The sequence below is a fragment of the Microcaecilia unicolor genome, chromosome 1, assembly GCF_901765095.1.
Source record: "Microcaecilia unicolor chromosome 1, aMicUni1.1, whole genome shotgun sequence".
In the NCBI taxonomy this organism is placed as follows: Eukaryota; Metazoa; Chordata; class Amphibia; order Gymnophiona; family Siphonopidae; genus Microcaecilia; species Microcaecilia unicolor.
Window position 1 is genome coordinate 516,658,938 of NC_044031.1, and position 20,364 is coordinate 516,679,301.

The window sequence follows — 20,364 nt, forward strand, 5'->3', positions numbered from 1 at the left end:
CTTTCTCTTTTTGATGCTCTAAAACATCCCACCCTTACTTTAGATGACAATATAGGAATCTCAGACCCTATTACTGAACCTGAAGTCCTATCTGCTTTGAAAAACATGACCCTTAAAGAGAACCCAGGCCCAGATGGGCTCACTGTGGAATTCTCTCTCACGTTTTCATCCTTGTTTTGTTGATACTCAAGCTGAGTTCATTTTATAATGACTTCATTCAGTCTGGGGACATTCGTGGTTCCTTCACTGAAGCCACTATTATAGTTCTATTTAAAACCTGATAAAGTCCCTCTCCTAGTACAGAGTTATCATCCCTTATCGCTTATAAATATTGATGCTAAAATATTTGCAAAAATAATAGCTGAACGTTTACTTACTGTATTACCCAAATTAATACTTACCAAATTGGATTCATGCCTGGTAGACTTTCCTCAGATAACACCCACCTAGTTACCAATGTATTGTTACAAAGTCAGTTATCATCAGAACAAATTGTAGCTATTGGTCTTGATGCCGAGAAGGCTTTTGATCATGTTGAATGGGAATATGTGTTTTTATGTTTTACAGTGGTTTGTATTTTCTCCAGAATTTATTGATGTGGTCAAAACACTATAAGCTAAACTTACTACTAGAATCCAATGAAATAACATTGTCTCAGACTCTTTTCACCCTACTCACCAAGGCTGCCCATTATCGCCTTTATTATTTAATTTGGTTCTGGAACCTTTTTTACTTGCTATTTGGCAATCTCCAAATGTCCAGGTTGTTCCTTTTGGTTAGCATATGGCCAAAGTATCTGCTTATGCAGATTATGTGTTACTTTATACTACTCCCTCATCTATATCTGTGATTTTTGGATATTATTTCCAAATATTCTGCTTTATCTGGTTATAAATTGAATGCCACTAAGACTGAACTGATGCCCATTAACTGCGCAGATAATCAAACATGAGATAACTCTCTATAAATTCATTTGGGCCCTACAGTTTATGAAGTATTTAGGCATATGCTTTGGTCCTTCTATTGAAGATATCACCCCCTGAATTCTATATAACGTGCCTAGGTTTCTGAGCGGAAATCCAGGCGCATTCTATAACAATGTGCATAACTTAATTGATTTAACAAGCTGATAAATGTTGTTAAAAATTCTTAGCAAGCAATAATGAGCACAAGAATTAATGCACATAAATCGCTAAGCGTATTCTGTAATGCACTGTGCCTAAATTGTGTGCAGCAAAAAGGTGTTGTTAGGGGCAGGGAGATGGGCATTTCATGGGCATTCCAAAATTTAAGTGCATAGTTATAGCATATGATCCAATGTGATTAAATCTATGTGCAGGGGTTTACACCACATTTTCATTGGTGTAAATGGGGGGCATGTAGTTTTAGTTGCACTGAACTGCCACTATGTGTATTCTATATACCATGCTCAAATCTAAGTGGATTTTATAGAATAAGCCTAGGCGGAATTGGTTACCGCGTGGTAATTTTAGATGCCATATATAGAATCCCCTCCCTCCCCCCCCCCCCCCCCCCCCATATGACTGAACAGTGCTTATATTTTGAAGATCACTAAAGATGTGACACAGAAATGGTCTCCTCTACGTTTAACCTGGTGGGGGCGCTTGGAGACAATAAAAATGGAGATAGTTCCAAAGGTGACCTACATACTCTGTATGCTGCCTTTCCTTCTACAGCATAGCACATATAAAGCCAATGAGACTATTTTGTCTAAATTCCTATGGGCAAATAAGCATAAGTATATAAGCATTGCCATACTGGGACAGACCAAAGGTCCATTGAAGCCCAGCATCCTGTTTCCAACAGTGGCCAATCCAGGTCACAAGTACCTGGCAAGATCCCAAAACAGTACAATACATTTTATGTTGCTTTAAGCAGTGGATTTTCCCCAAGTCCATTTTAATAATGGTCTATGGACTTTTTCTTTAGGAAGCCATCCAAACCTTTTCTAAAACCCACTAAGCTAACCGCTTTTACTACATTCTCTGGCAACCTCCTCACATTCCTTTAAAAAGATTGAAAGCTATTACAAATAGAGGCGGGGTAAATTTCCCATTTTTTTAGATTATCATGTGGCTTTCTTACTACACCAACATTCATCCTGGATAACTGCTATTGATTTATCCAGATCTCCTTTATAGATGCAAATTGAAGCAGATAGGTTCTCTCATATTCTATTAAGGGCCCTGTTTACTAAGCCACACTAGCGTTTTTAGCGTGCGCTAAATGCTAGAGTCACCCATATATTCCTATGGGTGATGTGGAAGGGCATAATCGAATGGTGCACCCAAGTTTTCCTGAGGGTGTCCTCGCAGGACGTCCCCACGAAGGGGCAGGGAAACCTGTATTATCGAAACAAGATGGGCGCCCATCTTTCATTTTGATAATACGGTTGGGGACACCCAAATCTCAACATTTAGGTCGTCCCTAGAGATGGTCATCCCCGATTTTCGGCGATAATGGAAACCGAAGACGCCCATCTCAGAAACGACCAAATCCAAGCCATTTAGTCATGGGAGGAGCCAGCATTCGTAGTGCACCGGTCCCCCTGACATGCCAGGACACCAACCAGGCACCCTATGGGGCACTGCAGTGGACTTCAGAAAAAGCTCCCAGGTGCATAGCTCCCTTACCTTTGGTGCTGAGCCCCCCCAAAACCCACTCCCTACAACTGTACACCACTACCATAGCCCTTACGGGTGAAGGGGGCACCTAGATGTGGGTATAGTGGGTTTGTGATGGGTTTTGGAGGGCTCACATTTACCACCACAAGTGTAACAGGTGGGGGGGATGGGCCTGGGTCCGCCTGCCTGAAGTGCACTGCACCCACTAAAACTGCTCCAGGGACCTGCATACTGCTGTGTTTGAGCTGGGTATGATATTTGAGGCTGGCATCGAGGCTGGAAAAAATATTTAAAAATTTTTGTTGAGGGTGGGAGGGGGTTAGTGACCACTGGGGGAGTAGGAGGAGGTCATCCCAGATTCTCTCCAGTGGTCATCTGGTCATTTCGGGCACATTTTTGTGGCTTGGTCGTAAAAAAAAAAGGACCGAGTAAAGTCGGCCAAGTATTCATCAGGGACGCCCTTCTATTTTCCATTATCGGCCAAGGATGCCCATGTGTTAAGCACGGCCCAGTCCCACCTTCGCTATGCTTCCGACCCGCCCCCGTGAACTTTGGTCTTCCCCGCAACGGAAAGCAGTTGAGGATGCCCAAAATCAGTTTTCAATTATGCCGATTTGAGCGACCCTGGGAGAAGGACGCCCATCTCCCGATTTGTGTTGAAAGATGGGCGCCTTTCTCTTTCAAAAATAAGCCTGTTAGTGTTTAGCATGTGCTAAAAATACTAACACGCACTTAGCACTGCTTAGTAAACAGGGTCCTAAGATTCTTACCTTGGGCATATATCAAAAAATCTAAATCCAACCCTATAATTTCGACCATTCAGCCAATTTTTGCAGAGGTTGATAAGTATGCTCAGCATCCACTCTTAAATACTACTAACATCCCCATATGTGGGAACAACTGTAACAGAATAGATAACGTGTGAAATCATGCACTGCACTGCTCACAATAATACTGGACACTGGTTGGATTGAGACTCCTGATGAAGGTCTAGTTGCCGAAACACAAATTGTGTCAAGTCTATTTTGACCAACCAATAAAACTTTTACAGCTACACTTCGATTCCCCAATCGTTGTTTGCTCGTGAAATTTCCTGTCCCTTTTTATAATGCTGCAGCATTCCAGCAGTATCCCTTTGTGATGTAGTTTTTTAAATCAGAAATATATAAATTGTCCCTCTGATATTGAGCCATGGTAGTGAGCATTGATCCTAAACCTTGGCTGCTACAGTTAATGTAAATGAATATTCAGGGCAGTATCCAGATACCGGCCAATGCTGAATATCTGCAATCAGTGCTGACCAAAGGTGCTATCCAGTTAACTGCAATATAAAGAGGGAAAGTGTATTCTATAACAGTGCGTGTAAATTTTTAGGAACATCCATGACCCACCCATGCCCCTCCTATGGCCACAGCCCCTTTTGAGATCTATGCATAAGAATTTACACATATCACTTTACAGAATACGCTTAGAAAGTTACGCATGCAAATTCTAATTAGTGACGATAATTGCTTAATAGTGGCCAATTATTAGCGCTGATTGTCTTGTTGAACAATTATGTTGCATGCACAATTTGGCCACTTTAGTCACCATATAATGGAGGAGTGGCCTAGTGGTTAGAGTGGTGGACTTTGGTCTTGGGGAACTGGGTTCGATTCCCACTGCAGGCACAGGCAGCTCTTTGTGATTGAAAAGAAAAGAAAAACAGTTTTTGTTTTTTGTATTTCTCCTGATGAAGGTTGCGAAACAGTGGGGTCCCTTGCTGTCAAGAAAAGTTATATGGCATTGTGAGTGAGAGAGATTGAAAGCTTACACCCACTTGAAAGATTGACGTGATGAATCATATTTGTTTTCAAGACTTTCTTCTAAATGAGACTGGAAAGATCGAGGCAGGAACTTGAGACACTACTTCTTGCTACTTTGAGTCAAGACAAAGTACTCCAGAAGAGTTATTAAACAACAATTTAAGTTAAGTCATCTATTTTTTGAGTTTGCAATGGTTGTTAGGTGATGAGTGACTAACATTGCAACTGCATATTGTTTTCTGCTTTTGATATCCTTCAGTTTAATCTCATCTAAGAAGGTTTAATAGTGGATACTAGGGTTTTTCAGATCCATTTATATTCAATATAGAGGGGAGTGTAGACTTTGATCATTTTTTGATATTGGAAAACATTCCGCTTTCCATTTTTTGTTCATAGAATCTTTTTCTCCCTGAGTAAGTAGTGTTCGGGAGTTTTTTTGATTTCTGTGATTTTTTTCGGAAAGTGAGAGGAGCCTATGATGTTAGCCATTTCAGTGGAGTCCTAATGTTAGGTTCCCTGGGCTGTTGAGGCTATTTTTATTTATATAATAAAATTTATGTTTGATCAAAGCCCCACATCTAACTATAGATTGAATAAAAGAGTGTTGCTCAGAGAGTTTTTTGAGATGCCTCTATAGATATCATGACTTCATGTTATCACCTTGAACAGATTTAAGATTTAATGGATGGGACTGTACCTCTGTGCTTCATTTATATCTTGGGTGCAATTAGTGTGATGGGGGCTGGGAGTGGGGCGGGGGAGGGGTCTTCTGAACATTAAGTAGTGACTTCAGCAAGCCTATAGCATTGGCTAGATGTTGCGGCTTGTAGATGCATTTGGTGGGGTGGGACTGGGGATAAGGGGGTGGATTTCTGGAAGGGTGAGGTTGGAAGGTGTGCAGGTGGGTTTGGTTTGTTTACTTTTATACATCATACACCCTGGGAGACTTTTTACATTTATCTTTAGGTTTTTAGTTTGGCAGCCATGTACTGTTGATACTCAGGCTATTAGGAGTGGGAGCTGGGCTTGCCAATAGCACCGTTACACAATGTTTCTTGTGTTCTGGTTTCCCAATAGACAAACATGATGGCTAACACTTGTAAAACAGCTTCTTGGAATGTGGGGGGATTTATGTCCCCTATAAAATGTACAAAAATCTTGGATGCTGTACAAAGGCGTGCAACTGATATCGCTTGCTAGTTACAAGAAACACATCTCACTGATGCAGAGCATTTATTTATTTATTTGTTACATTTGTATCCCACATTTTCCTACCTATTTGCAGGCTCAATGTGGCTTACATAGTACCCTAAAGGCGGTCACCAATTCCGGTATGAACAAATACAGTAATGTTGTGGTAGAATAAGGTTCGTGTGTACAGACACATTAGGGAATCGTAGAGAGGAAGAGTTATTATATGTCCATTACGAGCTTTGGTTTCATTGTGTTGTAGGGTACAGCAGGCATTTAAGTTGGGTCGGTAGGGTATGGCTTTTTGAACAGGTTAGTTTTTAATGATTTCCGAAAGTTTAGGTGATCATAAGTTGTTTTCACGGCTTTTGGTAATGTGTTCAATAGTTGTGTGCTTATGTAGGAAAAGCTGGATGCATAGGTTGATTTGTATTTGAGTCATTTGCAGCTTGGGTAGTGGAGATTTAGGTATGCTCCAGTGGCGCAGCCACAGGAGGGCCTGGGTGGGCCGGGGCCCACCCACTTAGGGTTCAGGCCCACCCAACAGTAGCACATGTTTAGTGGTAGCTGGTAGGGATCCCACGCTCTGCCAATTGAAGACTTCCCCCTGATGGTAACGAAAACGCTACTCTCCAAGAGACCGGCACCTGCGCATGCTCAGTTTTCAGTGCATGCCTGCTGCAAACTACCAACTTGGAGAGAAGCATTTTCCCACCAGCTGAGATATTTTTTTGGCTTGGGGGGGGGGTGGGGGAGAACATTTGGTGCCCACCCACTTCTTGCCTAGGCCCACCCAAAATCTGCTGTCTGGCTACGCCCTTGGTATATTCGTGTTGATCCTGTTGTGTTTCTGGTTGGTAGTTCTATGAGGTCTGTCATGTATCCCAGGACTTTGCAGTAGATAATTTTATGAACCAGGGTGCAGATTTTGAAAGCAACTCTAGGTAGGGGAGATATATTTTTCATCTTCAGGAGGACGCCATGGGGGAGTGGAAGTACGCCTGATATTTAAAGATAAGACTGGGCATTATTTATGCCTTAAGGTGTAGGCACAAGGTAGAGAGTTTTATTTGCTAGTGGTCTATGGCCCTACACCATATTTGTCTCTACATTTTATTCTTCTCTCCTGAAACATTTACTGCTCCTCTACCCTTTTGATTTGGTGATAGCTGGAGACTTCAACTTGGTAATGGAAAATTCTCTTGATCTTATGGGAGATTCAAGAGGGGGGGTGCACAGATCCCCAGGGAATGGAATCTTGGCAAATTTGTCTTTTGCACTTCATTTAGTATATGCTATGCTATATTATTCTTATATTCTTCTAAGTTCAAAAGAGATTCTAAACGGATTACAAACAATTAGTCCTTCAGAAGAATTTACAATTGCATATCTAATACATTGAAACTAAAAAAAGAAACATCTTTCTCATCAATTGCACATATCCCTGGTGGCTGCTGCACACTACCAAGTGTGGGTATACGCATCTCTCCAGGGCTCATGGTGCAGCGGCGGCTAAGAAAGCAAATAGAATGTTAGGTATTATTAGGAAAGGAATGGAAAACAAAAATGAGGACGTTATAATACCTTTGTATTGCTCCACGGTGCAACCGCATCTCAAATATTGTGTGCAATTCTGGTCACCGCATCTCAGAAAAGATATAGTGGAATTAGAAAAGGTACAGAGAAAGGCGACAAAAATGATAAAGGGGGATGGGACGACTTCCCTAGGAGGAAAGGCTAAAGCAGCTAGGGCCCTTCAGCTTGGAGAAAAGACGGCTGAGGGGAGATATGATAGAGGTCTATAAAATAATGAGCAGCGTGGAACGGGTAGACGTCAATCGCTTGTTTACTCTTTCCAAAAATACTAGGACTAGGGGGCACACAATGAAGCTACAAAGTAGTCAAATTAAAATAAATCAGAGAAAATATTTCTTCGCTCAATGTGTAATTAAACTCTGGAATTCATTGCCAGAGAATGTAGTAAAAGCATTTAGCTTAGCGGGGCTTTTCAAAGGTTTGGATAGTTTCCTAAAAGTCCATAAGCCACTATTAAAATGGACTTGGGGAAAATCCACTACTTATTTCTAGGATAAGCAACATAAAATGTTTTGTATTGTTCTGGGATCTTGCCAGGTACTTGTAACCTGGATTGGCCACTGTTGGAAACAGGATGTTGGGCTTGGTGGACCTTCGGTCTGTCACAGTATGGCAACACTTATGTACTTATATTTAATCTTTTTTGCTTTCTTCGCTCTCTAAGGGTGTTTATTCTTGATGGTACGGGGGGGGGGGCATTTATTTTTTGTTTTTTTGGGGGGTATGATGTGGTTGCTTTAACAGGTGTTGTATGTGCTTCTTATGCATATTTGCAAAAAAAAAATGATTGAAACATATAAAAATGATTGAAACACAAAATAGCGCTTAGCGCCAGGATCCATGTCCAATTTTAGTCATGAGGATTTACCCCAACTGAAACCTTGTATAAATCCTCACACTTAAATTAGGTGTGGATCTGCACAAATTCCAGGAATGCCCCTGGCCCACTCATGCCCCTCCTATGACCACACCCCTATTTGGATTCACACGTAACATAGTAACATAGTAGATGATGGCAGAAAAAGACCTGCACGGTCCATCCAGTCTGCCCAACAAGATAAACTCATATGTGTATACCTTACCTTGATTTGTACCTGTCTTTTTCAGGGCACAGACCGTATAAGTCTGCCCAGCACTATTCCCCGCCTTCCAACCACCAGTCCCGCCTCCCACCACTGGCTCTGGCACAGACCGTATAAGTCTGCCCACCACTATCCTTGCCTCCCAACCACCAACCTCTCTTCCCCCCACCGGCTCCACCACCCAATTTCGGATAAGCTCCTGAAGATCCATTCCTTCTACACAGGATTCCTTTATGTATATCCCACACATGTTTGAATTCCGTTACTGTTTTCATCTCCACCACCTCCCACGGGAGGGCATTGCAAGCATCCACCACTCTCTCTGTGAAAAAATACTTCCTGACATCTTTTTTGAGTCTGCCCCCCTTCAATCTCATTTCATGTCCTCTCGTTCTACCGCCTTCCCATCTCCAGAAAAGATTTGTTTGCGGATTAATACCTTTCAAATATTTGAACGTCTGTATCATATCACCCCTGTTCCTCCTTTCCTCCAGGGTATACATGTTCAGGTCAGCAAGTCTCTCCTCATACATCTTGGAACGCAAATCCCATACCAATCTCGTAGCTTTTCTTTGCACCGCTTCAATTTTTTTTACATCCTTAGCAAGGTACGGCCTCCAAAACTGAACACAATACTCCAGGTGGGGCCTCACCAACGACTTGTACAGGGGCATCAACACTTCCTTTCTTCTGCTGGTCACACCTCTCTCTATACAGCCTAGCAACCTTCTGGCTATGGCCACCTCCTTGTCACACTGTTTCGTCGCCTTCAGATCCTCAGATACTATCACCCCAAGATCCCTCTCCCCCTCAGTACATATCAGACTCTCACCGCCTAACACATAAGTCTCTCGTGGGTTTCTACTCCCTAAGTGCGTCAGAAACCCACGAGAGACTTATGTGTTAGGCGGTGAGAGTGTAAAGGTGTAAATGTGTGCAGGGACTCTATACATGTACACTGCAACTCCACTCCATTCCTTCCAAGCTACACCCCTGGGAAAGCCTGTGCATAGATCATGTAAAAGTAGGTGCCTTTTTCCACGCACATACTTCTCACATGCATACATGTTTCATAATTGTATAAAAAGCCCTTTTCTGTGTGGAAAGTTTAATAAAATTACACCTTTGTGGAATGGGTATCTATCTATCTATCTATCTATCTATCTATCTATCTATCTATCTATCTATCTATCTATCTATCTATCTATATCTGTTAGACTTCCCTCCCTGAATCCTATCAACCCTCCCTCCCCATAATATCCCTCCAGCACACATGGGGCCGACATTCTTGTTACAGTCACAAGTAAAGATGGCCACATTTTTGGCACGTTGATCTTTAAATACAGAATGTGTCTTCATAATATCCCAGTTTTGTTTGTCATACCAAGTGACATCTAACTCAACCACATCAGCCACATGGACACCTGAATGCGGAGTTCCACAAGGATCTCCCCTCTCACCGACCTTATTCAACTTAATGATGACACCCTTGGCCAAACTACTATCAAACCAAAACCTCAACCCATACATATACGCAGACGATGTAATGATTTACATCCCATTTAAACAAGATTTAAAGGAAATTTCCAATGACATCAACCAAAGTCTACACATCATGCACTCATGGGCGGATGCATTCCAGCTGAAACTCAATGCAGAAAAAACCCAATGCCTAATACTCACCTCTCAACATAACACAAACAAATTCACCACCATCAACACACTAAACCTGAAACTTCCAATTTCGGACACCCTAAAAATTCTTGGAGTTACCATTGATCGTCACCTAACACTTGAGAATCACGCGAAAAACACAACCAAGAAGATTTTACACTCAATGTGGAAATTAAAAAGAGTGAGACCTTTCTTCCCAAGGACCACCTTCCGTAACCTGGTACAATCAATGGTTCTTAGCCATCTAGACTATTGCAACGCACTTTTTGCTGGCTGCAAAGAGCAAATAATCAAGAAACTTCAAACAGCCCAGAACACAGCAGCTAGACTCATATTCGGTAAAACAAAATATGAAAGTGCTAAACCCCTACGAGAAAAGCTACACTGGCTACCACTCAACGCATCATGTTCAAAATATGTACCCTAGTTCACAAAATCATTCACGGAGATGCCCCAGCCTACATTCCTGACAGCAGAAGTGAAAGAAACAGGAAGTTCCTCTACAACCATCCACGGAAAACACCAGGCAGGGAGTATAGATCAAAAATCTTTATTGTGGCACCAACAATAGAGACCCGACATGGGTCTATGTTTCGGCAGATGTACCGCTTGCTTCAGGGGTCATGTACACACATTCTATATATATGTTGTGTATTGTGCTTGGGGCAACATGCTGTGTAACCAGTAGGGGGATGTGTCTGAGGACACCAGGAACTACTGTGCTTCAGAAACGGATGGGCAGAGGACTAGAGGAGTTGTAGATTTGTATATAAGAAACCGCTCATCAAGTGAAGGAGACTGTAACAAATGGTCTTGAAGTGACAAGAAACCTCGTGTGGAGGAGTGGCCTAGTGGTTAGGGTGGTGGACTTTGGTCCTGGGGAACTGAGGAACTGAGTTTGATTCCTGGCACAGGCAGCTCCTTGTGACTCTGGGCAAGTCACTTAACCCTCCATTGCCTGCCGCATTGAGCCTGCCATGAGTGGGAAAAAGTGTGGGGTACAAATGTACAAAACAAAAAAAATACTAGATGTACCCTAGTTCACAAAATCATTCACAGAGATGCCCCAGCCTACATGTCAGACCTGATAGACCTACCACCCAGGAACACCACAAAATCATCCCGCACATTCCTCAATCTTCACTTCCCCAACTGCAAAGGTCTAAAATACAAACTAATGCATGCGTCAACCTTTTCCTACTTGAGCACACAATTCTGGAATGCGTTGCCGCGCAACTAAAAAATGATCTACGAACTAACTAACTTCCGCAAACTACTGAAGACACATCTCTTTAACAAGGCATACTGCAAAGATCAACAAATGTGAACTCCAACACACATATCTAGAATTGCCTTAAGATAATTACTTGACACACTACTATCATGCTTTATCACTATCATGTTACCCAAGATCCTTATGTAATACTAAATGTCTATTTTCTTATGTATTTCCACTATTCATGATATATTGTAAGCCACATTGAGCCTGCAAAGAGGTGGGAAAATGTGGGATACAAATGCAATAAATAAATAAATAAAATAACTAAATAAATAAATAATTTTTGCCAACTCATCCCCTCCCGACATAAATTGCTCTACATAGGTGCTTCAATCTGCATCAGATGTTATTTGTTGTCCGTTACCCAACAGGAGCACTCAGTTATTATATTTTGCTTTCTTGTAAGCTCGACATAGAACATTCTGAGGATAATTCCTTGTAATTAAATTTGAAAAAAGACTTCTTAGATTGAACCTTAAAATCCTCTTCTGCTGTATAAATTCTACAGAACTGGAACTGGGATATTATGAAGGCACATTCTGTATTTAAAGTTCAATATTTATGGGTTGCTTTTTCACTTGCCAAAATTTTAAAAGAACTGTTGACTCCTGCTCAGTTAACCCTTATGAATGTTTTAGATGTACCATGGAACCTACCTGTCAGTCATTTCAAATGTGGCAGCTCGGGCTTTAAGACTTGTTTGATTACTGAACAGACTACTGGTTTCTTGAATCCAGCAGACAATAAGATCTATCATTTGAAGCATCATACCACATGCCTGACATCCCATGTAGTTTATGTTTTGAGATGCACCTGCAATAAGATATACTGTATGTGGGGAAAACAAAAAGAGCCTTACATACATGCATTACTGAATATAGATCATGTATTAGCAGGCAGAAAATGTGGGCTCTACATGCATTACTGAATATAGATCATGTATTAGCAGGCAGAAAATGTGGGCTCTTTGGTACAGCATTGTTTGACTCAAACACACAGTTTCAATGACTTGGTTTGTTTTGCTATAGATTGTGTGTTCCTTTCAAAGTGCAGCGGCAACACTGATAGAATCCTGCTACAAAGGGAATTATTTTGAATTTACCACCTACAGTCTCCTGAACCTATAGGTTTGAACACTAGTGTGAATTGGGGTTGCTCTATGTGAAGCTGCCTGTGATTTTGATGATGTCATATCCTATTTGTTCTCTCTACAGTTCCTGTTGCAAGGCTCTTAAGATGCCGCCACCGAGTTTTTCAGTCTGGCAGCAGAAGCATTGTGCATGGTTTCATGATGTTTGTGACAGCCAGGTGAAATGTTTGATGTTTTTTTTCACTGTTTTTTAAATGAGTGACTTTTGTTGTTTCTTTTAGGTGACCACTGGCCTATATCCCTTGAAGAAGCAGCAGCGAAATGGGTGCCTGTTGGGATTTAGTGGGTTACAGATATGCCACTTTAAATTGATGAATTTTGCCAATTGACAGTCACTTTTTTTTCAAAGATTTTTTATGAAAAAAACCATTGAAAATATTATAAATACAAAATATGTATCTATTAAAGTTTAACGTGGAAGGAAAGGATTTTTTGGTCAATGATTACAACAGTCACCTATGGGTTCTATTTTCTCACCCAGTTTGAATGCTCAGGGTGAATTGACCTGGTAACGTCCGAGATCTTTTTCTCCTATCTAATAATATTGTGGTGAACTTAGGATCCACTGTTTTGTTGTATTTACCATGTGTAAGAAGTGGACTTTTTGAGCCTCTTTTGATTATTAATTATTATTATTATTAGCATTTGTATAGCGCTACCAGACGCACGCAGCACTGAACACCTGACACAAATCACATGATATATGCCTCACGGGGCCCCCAACATCACCACCATCATTGAAATAGTGAAATTTCCTTAGCCCATGTTAAGCTAATTATATCCACAATAATGTCCAATAAAAATCCAACTTAGTAATTTTGTAAAAAAAGTACCATAACTTTCTAGCAGTAGTAGGAGCTGTGCGTCAGACTTGTGAGTTTTTGTACCAAGTACAGCGCTGCTGAGCCCGGTACTCGGACCAGGTTCTGCTTGGTGGCTGGACAACCCCGGGTTTCACCTGCGCTGACCACCGTTCCCCACAGGTTGAGCCCCTAGGTGTGGGGCGGCCTGCAGGAATTACGAGATGGAGCTGGAAGCGGGGTGGTGAACGTATTAGCCAGGCAGGCAGCAGGCAAGAGAGTGATCCACATACAGGCAAAGCCAATAGGCAGGTAGCAGGCAGGGGAGTAATCCAGGAACAGGCATTGTCAATAGGCAAACACCAGGCAAGAGAGTAATCCAGGCACAGGTAAAGTCAGTAGGCAGGCAGCAGATCAAGAGGGTAATCCAGGTACAGGCAAAGTCAGTAGGCAGGCAGCAGGTCAAGAGAGTGATCCAGGTACAGGAAAAATCAGCAACGAGGGACAAGTAGATAAGAAGCAAACTACTGAGCAAGTAACACCTACTAAAGTAGAAGCCGAAGCATGGAGTCCAGGAAGAGCTGAGCTGATAAAGTGCTGGCTTCTGACATCAGCAGGAACCAGCAGGGAGAAGGAGCACAGCCATAGGACAAGAGCAGGGGAAGGAGGAATCGGAAGACCAATAGGAGAGGAACAAGGGAAGCCAGGCAGAGGGAGAGCAGACACAGGTGGGTGGAAGCAAAGCAATCAAGGAGCCTGGAAGCCAGGCAGAGAGAGAGCAGACACAGGTGCATGGAAGCAAAGCAATTAAGGAGCCTGGAAGCCAGGCAGAGAGAGAGCAGACACAGGTGCATGGAAGCAAAGCAATTAAGGAGCCTGCAACCACCGCTCTCTGAACAAACCCAGAGAAGAACTACACACACATGGCAAGTGTGCGTGTCAACAGGACCCCGCACAGCCCGAGGACGCCGCTTGCGTTGAGGTAGGGGACATGACACTGTGGGCTTCTCCAAGGTATTAATGCAATCCTGCGTGTACTGATCAAAGTTATAGACTCTCCACTTGCCCCCATGATATATCTTCAGCACTGCTGGATACAAAAACATGAAATGCATTTTCCTTCCTGCTAGTGCACTACAGAGCAGGTGAAACAATTTCCTGTTTTCAAGTAGTGCAACTTAATAATCCTGAAAAAGACGTAACAGGATGCCATCATATTTCAAATTGTCCCTTTTCAATTTGTATTGTCTGAGCATTTCCACCTTGTGCACATAATCATGAAATTTCACAATTACTATTCTCAGCCAACGATATCCAGGTAATTTCCTTCCAATGCAGTGAGCGCGCTCCAAGCACACAGTGCTAGGCCCTCGCATAGTGGCAATTCCAACTTTAGTCAATGCTCCACTTCACTGAGGAGGCGATTTTCAGGGACCAACTCTGGAAACCCCCATAAACAAAGGTTCCCTCTCTGGGGTTGGTTTTCCAGGTCCTCTATTTTGTCTGCATGAGTATGCGTTAGAACTTTGAGGTCATCCAAAGCTTCGCACACCATTTGGGAATCATCCTCTACCATGAAACCCGTGGTTTGTCAAGTAGTCTCAACCAAAATCGCCTCCTGATGAGTGATTTGTCCCAAGAGCTGTTCTGAACAGGGTCCTAAGGCCTGTCTACTGCATTATTTAGCTTTGCCAGTGCTACCTCTGTAAACGGAGACATGGCTTCAAGTATGGGCTCCGCCATCTTGTAATCAGAAACTTGTGCTCGATCACTTTCTTAGCTGATATAGTTGACGTTGCTTCCCCAGACTGAGCCAAAAATTTGTCCATGTATTTACTGGCATGTGTTTTATAATTAGGAGCAAAACCAGTCGCTACTTTGTGGACAATATAGATGGATGAAGTTGAGGGCCCCGGAGCAGGTTAGATGCACGTGTTTCCCCACTCACAGCATCATATGCTCTCTTGTGGGATGGGTGGAAATTTTTGCATGAATGTTTGCATGCTAATGGGGCTGGTTCTGGGAGCCTATTTTATAAAGACACATAAGTGCCTATGGGCCATTTTTACAAAGGCTTGCTAGCGTTTTTAGCGCACGCTAAAAATTAGCATGCGCTAACGTATAGATGCCCATAGGAATATTATTGATGTCTACATGGTTAGCACATGCTAATTTTTAGCACACACTAAAAACGCTAATGTAAAATTATAAAAGACCCCTATGTTTCCATTCTGAAATAGGCTTAACATAGATGCCATTTAGACTTCCTGCACAGGTGTCTTGTTAAAAGAAATTACACCCTTATAGAACAGATGTACTAAATCTTGAGTAAATCACTGCATTAAAGGATATCACAGCTTACTGCATCAGAGTCTTTGTGTTTTGGGAGAAAAAGCTTGGTGTATAGCCTTTAGTATTTCTGAAAGCTTGCAAACTTACAGTTTTATAAATGGAAGTGCTCATTTATCTATAAAGTAAGTAAAATACTACTTTATACTACTAAGGTCATCAAGAACAAAAGTTAAGATGGCCTCCTATCAGTGCCAAGTTGCACTTGCCACCTAAGAGTGAACCAAAGGGGAAGCTTCATAGAGATCAACTGGGAAAGATGGGGTTATGGTATTAAAAGTAGCAATAAAGGTATCTCATTAGTTTTTGCTGGGCAACAGTGATTTATAATATTTTTAATGATTTTGTATTGTATTTTGACATGTTATATTATATTGCATATAGGAATATGCAGACCTAGGAAGAATGACAGCCGTAGTTATGTGTTAAGTTTATTATGCTTTCATTATATTTTATTATGTTCAAATGTTGTGAATCCCTTTGAGGCATTTAAATCTTGAAAAATGATCTGCACATGTAACAGTAAAAATGAAATTAAATTTAATCTTCCTAACACTGTGTTACCATTGTGTCTCACCCATCTTCTAGAGCAGCATTGTCCAACTCTTAGAAGCACACCTAATCAATCTGATTTTCAGGATATCCCGCCTAGTCTCCAAACTACATAAATCTACCTGAGGCATATTCTTTGTGGCTTTCCCACAATCCAGGCTGGTTAGGCATGCCTTGCGTTGGTTGGAAAACACTGTTTTAGAATGGCCACGTCTGAGGGTCAGCGTGTCAATTAGTGTGATATCTTTCATGCATTAATTATAGAAGTTAAGCAGCCATTTAATAAAGAACACAGAATGTTGTAAGAGAGAGAATTTCTCAAGTGATACAGTAGAGGAGTGTGGTAGCCGTGTTAGTCCACGGAGGATGGGGGTGGGTAGGAGGTATGCATGGGGACATCAAAGCATATGGTCTCCAAACTACACAAATCTACCTGAGGCATATTGTTTGTGGCTTTCTCACAAACCAGGCTGGTTAGGCATGTCTTGAGTTGATATGCTTTGATGTCCCAATGCATACCTCCTACCCACCCCCATCCTCCCACCCTGTCAGACTGTCATAGTAATGCTTGAATGTTTTCACTTATATACACTGTCAGCTAGCACATTTGCTTATTTTCGATCTGACGAAGAAGGGCAACCTTCGAAAGCTAATCAAGAAATGTATTAAGTTATGTCCAATAAAAAAGGTATCATTTTCTTTTCCATGTTTTATTTTGTTTGATTTCTATTGATAACCTCAAGTGATACAGAAAGGAAACATTCTATGTTCCCATGCCCACCCAGTAACTCATTGAATATAGTTCCCCTATTGTTTATTTGAATAGCAATTTCAGTCATTTTTCCCATTCAAAAACATTTACTTTCCAAAGAATAGGCCCCACTTTTGGAACACTCAGGTCCCTTCTTTTAAAACTCTGATCCACTACTTCACTATACAAAAAAAAGGTCTTAGAGGTTACAGATTGTAAAAGACTTTGAGAAATGCTTGGCAAACTGTTTTCAAAAGTGGGGCTGTGTTTGTTTTGTGAGGGAGAAGTATTGCGGTTTGTCTTGGCTAGCATTCATTTTTATTCCCAGTCATGAAATGACCATGTCTAATGACAGAAGAATTTTAATTTTAATGCACTGCTCTGACGTTAACCATTTGTGTCTTCTAGCAGCAAGAACTGGAAACAGATGAAAGAAAAAAAAAATACATAATTAGAAAAGTATTTTATATGTGGCCATTAATGGGATGAAAGTGACTGAACTGAATCAATGTTGCTGTTTTGTGTGAAGGCATAGGGCTTAGCAATTCTGGCTGAAGAATGTACTCACTGGGCAGAATTAAAGACCTGAAAGCTCTTTTTACCAGTGTGATATGCCACATATCTTAACAAGTAAGGCGACCTTTTACTAAAGCTTAGATCTCCCCTTTCCTTTCAAGGAAGACTAAGGAGACAGGATGCCATCCAGGTACATAAAGAAACTGTGAAGATCAGAAAGAGTAGAGGAAGGTGAACCACTCTGTACTGAGGCTGGAAGGAGATCCAAGAGGTAGTCTACTTGGCTAAAACAAGACAGATAAAGACTCCATGCTGAACACAATAATCTAAAGAGGACTATGATTTTGAATTGTTCTTTATTTTTTGGAAATTCTTTTACAGCAGTTAGCTGTCTACTCATTTTTCCTGTGCTGGGTTTACTTTTGTTTTGGGGGAAGACACTGATAAAGGTGATTTCCAAGAGAAGTACACAACCTTGTAGACTGACTCTTTTTGGAAAGACCTGGAGAAAACAGTTTTTGTGTTGTCGGGCAATGAGAGCCTTGGGACAGTTGTTTCCCCCTTAACTACCACATACCTGCCAAGTCTCCCACATTCAGCCAGAGACAGTCATTTTGGTGTCATTCTGTTGAGGAAATGGACACTCCTGCTAAGGCAGGGGAGGAAGCACGAATGTTTAGACGCAGACATTCCTGACTGCAGAAGTGAAAGAAACAGGAAGTTCCTCTACAACCATCCACGGAAAACACTAGGCAGGGAGTATAGATCAAACATCTTTATTGTGGCACCAACAATAGAGACCCGACATGGGTCTATGTTTCGGCAGATGTACCGCTTGCTTCAGGGGTCATGTACACACATTCTATATATTGTGATAAAGTCACATCCAGGATAGTTGGGTTAAGGCAGTTTCAGTCTGAACTACAAGTCCCAGAAGGCATTGCAGACAAGGAGCCAGGGGGTGAGATGAGGAACCTGGACTGGACTTCTAGCTGCAATAGGGGAAGACAAGGGAATAAGCTGACAGGATGTGTAGATTGGCTGCCCCTAGGGGGAAAGAGAGCTAGGAAACCCTGTGTGCAGGAGCTCCTCATTAGGCTCATGCTCAACTCAGCTGGTATGGGTGTGTAGAGAAGCTAATGAGTGGAGAATGATTGGTTGTGAAGGCAGAAGCCAGGGATTGATTAGGCAGGTGGGAAGGAGTCTCAGCAGTTCAGTTCAAGGAGAGCAGCAAGGAAGGTGAGAAGCAGCTGCAGGCTGAAAACCCTTGGGCAGGGAGGTCCCTAAGGTACTTAAGTCTGAGAAGCAGTGCAGGCTGAAAACCCTTGGGCAGAGAGGTCCCTAAAGTACTGAAGTCTGAGAGGAAGTTGCAGGCTGAAAACCCTTGGGCAGGGAGGTCCCTAAAGTACTGAAGTCTTGGAAGTATTGGCAGGCTGAAAATCCTTGGGGTAAGAAGAAGTCCCTAAAGTACTGACCTTACTAATGAAGCAGGGTGGAATCCCTTGGGTGTGAGAAGTCCCTAAAATATGGAACTCATTATGAGGGTGAAGAGAATAGAAAGTATAACTGCGGCTTGGTGATTTAACTATGAGGATGAATTGAATGAATGCTGCTGTTGGAACTGTGTACTAGAAACCTGCATGGAATAAAGTCCTTGAGTTTGAAGTTACTGGTGGATATCTGTTTCTTCATTGTACCGGGAGCCTGTGGTTAGAGGAGATTGTTCTATCCCTGGCTGCACAAGAGAGGCGCCTGGTTACAATATATATGTTGTGTATTGTACTTGGGGCAACACGCTGTGTAACCGGTAGGGGGATGTGTCTGAGGACACCAGGAACTACTGTGCTTCAGAAAGAAGAAAGAAATGGCAGTGCTTCAAGGCTCCGTGGCCCAAGAAACTCTAAGAGGACAGGTAAAGGAAGCAGAAACAGAGACTAGGACCAAAACGATTAGAAAAATAAAATCACCAGAAAACAAAGGTAGAAACAAATTTTGTTTTCAATTTAGTGTTTGAATTATGTCAGTTTTGATCATTTACATTTGATAGCTTTATATTTTGCACAGTACAGGAGAAAATGTATCTCTTTAAATAAAGTATTTTGTAGAATGACTGTGGGGAGAGGTGTGATAGTGGGTGGAGCTAGGGAGTGGAGTGAGGTGGGGTAGGTGCAGGGGGTAGAGCTAAGTGGGATGGAGCAGGGACAGAGCTTAGAACCTCCGTCTTAAAAATTGCTTCCCCTTGGCAACCCTGCCACCACAATTCCCATTTTTTTCTATCTACAGTCCTCAGCACAGCCCACAAAGGGTTATTCACACCTGCCTTTGTGTAGGTTTTATTCATCTCATGATGGCCTCTATCTCAAATAGATTTACTCTTATTCAGAACAGGGACAACTCTTGGCAGCTTCTCTTTTGGTCACATAGCTCCCATTATTTCCTTTATGAGGAAAATTGTCACTTTTGTTTTTATTTTTCTCCATGGAAAATAATGGGAGCTGGGCCATGCCACTTTCTTTCCTTTGAAGTTTCATAGGTTCCAGTGGAATGGAATGTAAAACAGTGGCAGGAAAAAGATCACTTAAGGTCTCATTTCAGAGCTGGTTCTGCAGTGTTTACAGACAATATCACAATCATTGCAGATGGTATGCCAATATTGGATTAAGATGACCAGCTGCTGGTGGTGGTATGGTCACTTGGCACTGCTGAAACACACCCCTTGCTATTTTCTTTCCATTAACAGCATCCTATATAAACAGACAAAAGGATGATGGTGCTTTCCTTTCCACATAGACTAGCTGAGGCGCATTTAAGCTGCACCTCAATGACTTATGGAAGGTGATTTTATAAATCATTTTTGTGTGGAAGATGCTGATTTACATGTGTAAATGGAGTCTATAAAATACCAACTGGTGTAAAAGTATATGGCATTTATTTTGCCAGTAGGCATGTACAGAGGCTGGGTTTAGGTGAAGCA

The 20,364-nt window shown here is 41.9% G+C and overlaps 1 long non-coding RNA gene across 1 annotated transcript; it reads left to right on the plus strand.

Annotated features, from left to right (window-relative positions):
- Positions 1-1,638: 1,638 nt before the first annotated feature.
- On the plus strand, positions 1,639-19,406 carry LOC115460390. Its single transcript, XR_003940476.1, has 4 exons — positions 1,639-1,649; positions 13,996-14,010; positions 14,363-14,367; positions 19,313-19,406. It is a non-coding gene; the product is annotated as an uncharacterized LOC115460390 (long non-coding RNA).
- Positions 19,407-20,364: the final 958 nt, after the last annotated feature.